Here is a 6,993-nt window from a genome sequence, read left to right as displayed (position 1 = left end):
AAATTCTCCACAAGATCACGAAAGGCTGCGGTCACAGAGGAGAAAATCACCATAAAGAATAACTCGGTGCTCACCCAAGGCTACCCGAACGCGCAAACTTCTATATCCCTGCTAAAGTTCACAAGCAAAGGCAACCGGGAGGACGCGGCACCCTATCCTCAAAATAACAAGTAGCCGCCATCAGAAAATGCATCTCCCTCCTTCGTGACACGCACATCAACACCATTGGTGCGCAAACATCACCTCGTACCCATAAAGTGACACGGTAGTTTGCCCTCTGCCTTCATCAGGAAACTATTACACCGCTACCGCCCGGATGCGCTTCTCTGTAACGCCTTGACCATTTAGCTCACATCTGACACTAAGCACGCCGCCCACGACGAAGGAATGCAAGCTTGCGCAAAGCCTGGAAAACACGACGGGCAGCCGCGGGACACCGCTCCAGCTGCCACTCCCTAGCGGCTAGCAGAACTTGAACCCTGACAAATCAACTTCCTCAGTTTTTAAAAACAACCCACCACTATTATTAACCAAAAATACAAGGTACAAGCAAATGGGTTTCCAAGATGGAGTCCTTAGCCGGCAACCTCTTCCCCGCAATGGACTGATGCTAGACCGCACGTTTCTAGGCCTCCAGCAAACCACCAACCGCTTCGTCTGGAACAGAGGAAGTACATCGACGATATGCTTCGTTATACCTGGACTTATGGCACGCGCCGCCTGAATGCATTTCGTCCAACACTAACGACTTCCATAATCACTATCAAATTCAACCTGAATCTCACAGCGCGATATGTCTCCGCCTTCCCTAGAGGGGTAACGCGATGGCGACAATGGGTCCTTTACACACAGACGTAATATTGTAAACGGCTAGCAGACTGTCCAGCGCCGTAAACCTCAAAGGAGCAGATTCAGTCCACCCTCAATGCTGCTCATATACAAACAATCCCCTACGGAACAATTCCCCCCTAAAAGGAATAATGCTCAAAAAAGCGGACGCAGGGAGTGAGGGGAAAGGCGAGGGGAAGGGCAAGGAAGAAGAGGCGAGGCCAGGAAGAGGAAGGAGAACCGGCCACAACGCCGCCTTCACACGCGCTGCCAGGAGTTTCAAGACAAACTCTTCCTGAAACGGAAATACAATTACAAGGCAAGCCTGCTAACAAGGCCATAACAAAAAGCCGGCCAATGCCCACGAGACTCACTTGATAGAAACCCAAAACCAAAAGACAGTGAACAGGGCAACACAAACGCAATTCCACGCTCATCATGTCATACAACCGCAGCCAACGACCGCAGAATCAAAACAGATTCCAGCACTAGAACAACTGCACGTTCTTCTCAGTGCTCACCGCCAGGCATGACCACAGCCACGACCCTGCCCGCCCATCTTACCCGTAAGCAGAGGTAAGCATCTGAAGGATTGCGCTTCATACGCTTGCTCCACGTGAAGCAGGTCAACTCACACACGGTTCCCTACGCGCTTCCTTCCCCACCAATTCAGAAATCCATCAGCGCACTTACTTGAACATGCAACTCCACAAATGCTGCTTGTCCGTAAATGCCCCACGGCCCGAGAATACATAGGCGGCAGCAATAGACCTCAAAGATCGCACAGTTTGAAACAACCTCACGTGACATTACAAACCGAGACATGAGGCAAAATCCGTCAGTGCTCCCATTTTCATGCGACAGCCACACGGTCAGCGGACTCTTCAGTGCAGGGGCATGGAGAAATATTCTCAGACCCCCCTAGAACACCACACACGAATCCGCATAAGAAGAAAAAGAGAGCCTAACTGGATCCACATCTAAACACCGCATCCAACCATACGAAACTCCAACTACGGTCGAAAATTCCGGATGGATAAAAGACAATCACAATGAATACTCGTGCAGCATTTATCAGCGTGGAAGGCCTAATCCCAAGCCAGACACCAGGGGTAAGCGGAGCAGTTTCGATGCAAACCTGTTAAGCATTTAATATATAATACTATATAATATACAGTGTGGCCCCGGAACGGCAGCAAAACGCAGGCCAATGTCATCCCTTTATTTTTGTATTTTATACTCCATTATATTTGAAACTTTTTTCCCGATGGCCTTTGCCGCATCTCAAACAAACAACAGTGGGATTCAATGTTGAATCCGAGTTAAGAAAAAGAGAATTGTGTAAGTTTAGAAATCGAAGGCTGTACATGTACTCAAAAGTGCCGCAAATACCCATAGCTGCATCTATCTGCCGATCTACATTTTCATATTTCTGGATGGACCGCCTCATACCCCCGCGTTGTTTTTTTTATAATTCTCCCCTCTTGGAAATCCCTAAGACGCCGCCACTTGGAACAATTACATATCTTGGGAGCAGAGAACAATGACAAAAAGTCCGCTTTTTTGCATGGCGCCCCAAAAACAAAGATTGCAGAAGGCTGAACGAGGTAGAGTGAGCCCGTAGGGTGTGGAAGGGAGGCGAGATCCGAGCGAGCGCATTAAAAATATTAAGTCGCTGCCACTCTTTGCACAGTTTCGCTGTTTTTGGGCCCCCCCTTGTTTAAAAAAAATCCTGCTACTACGCAGTGTTTTATGGGTGTTTCTGACCACATTATTATGTGATTGGAAAATAGAGAGATTTGGGAGGATATTTTTTTTTTTGGGACAACCAGAAATTAATTGCGGACAAACGCGCGAATTGATGCATCGGGGTTGTCCCGCAGGAGCAACGCAATTTTTCCCTTTTTTCGAGCAACATGCAAGCCGAAACAGCAACGACGTCGAAATTCATTTTAATAAAAAGCTAAAAATTCCCTTTCCAGTTTCTAATTGATCAGCAGTAAAAAATCATAATCCCTCTCCTGCTTGGCTGATAATCACAGTAAAAGATAAACTAATCCCTGCTCTCTCACCAGCTTACCAAACCTCGCCGCCTTCTACCCATCTTCTCACCACCTTGCTTCCCTCCTCTGCCTCCTCACCACCCCACGTGCGGCACCCCGGCGGCGACGCAGCCGCGGGCGACCGGCCCGAGCGCGCTCCGGAGAGGGGAAACCAGGCCGAGTCGCCACGCCTACGTTCGACGGCCCGGGCCCCGCATCGCCGATTCTTCTCCAACCACCTCCCTCCCGCTCCCTCTACCCTACCTCCACCTATCTTTACCACTTCTTCCGGCTAAGCTCCCTGCCGTCTCTACCTTCTCCACCCATCCCGCTCATACTCGCTCCTGATCCTTCCTCCTCCTAACCCATCCTCGTCTCTCCTTATCTCACGCACTCCTCCGCGCCTCCCTCCTGGCCACCAACATTCCTCGCCCTCCATCATACCTCCTCCCATTCCTTCTACCTCCTCCCCTCCTTCTTCACCACTAAGCCCCTCTCCCCCTCCCTCCGTCATTCTCCACTATACTCCTACCTATTTCTCAATCTCCTTTACTCCTTCTACCACCTATCTGTTCATCCTCTCTACCCTCCTCTTCGTTCATCCCGTTCGCTCACGCTGCCTCTACTCTCTCGCTTGCTCCACCATTCCTTCTATCCTATTACGCTCTTTCTACGCTTCTTGCTCCACCTCCTGCCGCCCTACCTCCTCTGACTTCTCCCTTATCGCCTCTACCTCTTCCACACCTCTTCCCACCATCTTCACCACACTGCCCTCTTCTTTACGCTTATCCCCTCCTCTATCTCCCTCTCGGTCCCCGTATCTCTCCAGGGTGGAGGAGGTAGAGGAGATGGAATAGGTAGAGTATAGTGGGAGAAGGCGGAGGAGGGGGAGAAGGTGGTGGAGAAGGAGGGGGGGAGGTAGAGGAGGGAGGAGGTAGAGGAGGGGGAGAATGTGGTGTAGGAGGAGGCGGAGGAGTGGTGAGATAGGAGAGAGAGGAGGTAGAGAAGGAGGAGGAGGTAGAGGATGGTGGGAGAAGGTGGAGGAGGTAGCGGAGAGTGGGAGAAGGTGGAGGAGGTAGAGGAGGGGGAGGAGGTGGTGGAGAAGAATGGGGAGGTGGTGAAGGAGGAGGAGGGAGAGGAGGTGGCGGAGGAGGAGGGGAAGAAGGTGGTGAGAAAGGGAGGGGGCCGAGGTGGTAAGTGAGTGAGAGAGGGAGGGATTTAGTTGATCTTTTACTGTGATTATCAAGCCCCAAGCAGGGGAGAAGTGATTATGATTATTTTACTGTGATCAATAGAACGGAAAGGAATTTAGTTTTTATATAAAATTGAATTCGACGTCGTGCTGTTCGGCTGCAGTGCTTAAAAAAAGGGAAAAAATGTAGTTGTCCTGCGGACAACCCAGGCATCAAATCGGGTTGTCCGCAATAATTTCTGGTTGTCCCAAAAAAATATCCCCAATTTTGAAATCACAGTTTGTTCAGGATGGCATGATTCAATTTATTAGGGTAAGGGATTGAGAGGTCACAATAAACCCAGTAAAGGCCAGTAAGTAGTCAAATACAATATTGTTACAGAACAATGAACTCCAAGAAGAACGAGAAGAAGAAGAAAAGGAAGAAGAAGAAGAAGATGACGGCAACGGCGACAATGACGAGGACGAGGACGGAAAAGAACAAGAAGAAGAAAAAGAAACGGACCATCCGACAATCTAAAGGCTAAAGGCTAAACGCTAGTAGTCAAATATACGTGTATGCGCGCGTGTGCGTGCGCATTTTTATGCGCGTGTGTGTGTGCGTGCGTGAGCCACCTGGTGGTCATGCATCCACCATACTATTGATGTCGTGGGCGATACCATGTGCAAGAGGGGAGTACGGGTGCGAGAGAATAGGACAAACATAGAGAAAAAGAGGTGTGAAAGGCCAAGGGGGAACGGGGAGAGAAAGAAAGAGATTCCGAAAGCCAAATTTTGAAAACACGAGTAAGATGGTGAGCTTGAGATAGGGGCAGGAGAAGACGATAGGGGCACTGGGCAGAGTAAGGAGTATATATATATAAATATACGTGCAGGATGGAAGTAATTCTCTCTGACGTTGATGTCAAAGGATGGGAGAAGCTTTGTCTGGTATGCTGGCTACACTATGTATACATGACATGTGTGTATATATATCCTGTATATATGTGTATGTGCGTTCGTGCGTGCGTGCGTGTTACTCATCTACACACTCACTCACTTTAGGTCAAAAATATTTGACAGCTTCCAAAATTACAAAAGCTATTACAAAAGCTACAGAATATTAGAGTAGATTAGTGTTAGTGTTGTACGCAGACATCAGTTCAATGAGACCACGACCACCATTTTGCCTCTTGATGTACAGTCGCTCTACATCTGCTTTTGGGTGATAGAGCCCGTGCATGGTTTATAGTAGCTTTCTTGTCTTGCGATCCATCCTTTCGATATCTGATCGCAACCAGTGCCAGGCTATTGATGGCCTTTATCTTGTTTTTTGAGCAGAGCTCAGACTTGAGATCTAGGCAGACTCGGCAATAATATATGGAAGACCTGAGACGACATGCGACATTTTGAGTTTCTGAGTTTCTGAATGAGTCTGAGTTCTGAGTCTCTACTATGAGCTCTGATTCGTGAACGTCGTTCCAGTCTATATATGGGCACTGTGGCTTCGTTCCCGTCACGAGTCGGGTGCCTAGGCTAGGTCGGGTGCATCGTATCTTAGAATCTCGCCGCTTGCCTAGCTGGCGTGGTTGGTAGCGTCCGCGTGCGGAACCGCGGGCTGCTTCCACGGGCTTTTTAACCCCCGAGACGCAGATCGGGCGATCGTGTCTCGGTGTCCCGAAAAGTTTTTTAATTTTTAATAATTAATAGAAATATTAGTTATGTTATAAGTAATTTATATATAGTATATAGTAATATTAGTAGCAATTTAAAACTAATAACAAGTACACGCGAATGGGAAAACATAAAATGTTCACATGTAATGGGAATTTTTGTCATTTAATTATTTTATTACATTTGATTATTGTCTCTTGGCAGGAGTACGTGCTGCGTGTGGATTCCTCCGCTCGCGTGTGGATTCCTCCGCTCTCCTCCCTCTCTCGTCTCTCCCCCCTCTCTCTCCCTCCTCCGTCTCCCTCGCTCTCCCCCTCTCTCCTCTTTCCTCCCGTCTCTCTCTCCCCATCTCCTCCTCCTCCCCCCTCTCTCCTCCGTCTCCCCATCTCCTCCTCTCTCTCCTCTCTCCTCTCATCCTCTCCCTCTCTCCTCTCTCTCCTTTCCTCGTCCTCTCCTTCCTCCTCCCCTCTCCCTCTCCCCTCTTCTCATCCCTCTCTTCCCCTCTCCGCCTCCCTCTCCCCTCTTCTCATCCCTCTCTTCCCCTCTCCGCCTCCCTCTCCCTCTCTCCTCTCTCCCTCCCCATCCTCACCTCATCCTCCCCCCTCCTCATCCTCCCCTCTCCTCTCTCCCTCCTCATCCTCCCCTCTCCTCCTCCCTCCTTCCTCCTCGCCCTCCCTCTCTCTCTCTCCTTCCCTCTCCCCCTCGCCTCATCCTCCCTCCTCCCTCTCTCTCTCCTCTCCTCCCTCTCTCCTCCTCTCCTCCCATCCTCCCTCTTCCCCTCCTCTCCTCTCCCTCCCTCTCCCTCTCTCGCCCCATTCTCATCCTCTCCTCCTCCCCCCTCTCCCCCTCCTCTCTCCTCCTCGCCTCCTCCTCCCTCGCCTCATCCTCCCTCTCTCCTCATCCTCTCCTCTCTCCTCTCCTCTCCTCCTCCGTCTCCCCCTCTCCTCTTCCCTCTCCCCCTCTCCTCCTCCCTCTCTCCCCTCTTCTCTCGCCTCCTCTCGCCTCCTCCGTCTCCCCCTCTCCTCCTCCCCCTACCCATCCTCATCCCTCTCTCCCCTCTCTCCTCCCTCTCCTCCTCCTCTCTTCTCTCGCCTTCCTCCTCTCCCCATCCTCCTCCCTCTCTCCTCCTCGCCCTCCCTCTCTCTCCTCCTTCCTCCTCGCCCTCCCTCTCTCTCTCCTTCCCTCTCCCCCTCGCCTCATCCTCCCTCCTCCCTCTCTCTCTCCTTCCCTCTCCCCCTCGCCTCATCCTCCCTCCTCCCTCTCTCCTCCTCTCCTCCC

This window comes from Priapulus caudatus, unplaced genomic scaffold (assembly GCF_000485595.1).
Source record: "Priapulus caudatus unplaced genomic scaffold, Priapulus_caudatus-5.0.1 Scaffold166, whole genome shotgun sequence".
NCBI classification, from domain to species: domain Eukaryota; kingdom Metazoa; phylum Priapulida; class Priapulimorpha; order Priapulimorphida; family Priapulidae; genus Priapulus; species Priapulus caudatus.
The sequence above is the reverse complement of the archived record's forward strand: the minus strand, read 5'-3'. Positions refer to the sequence as shown.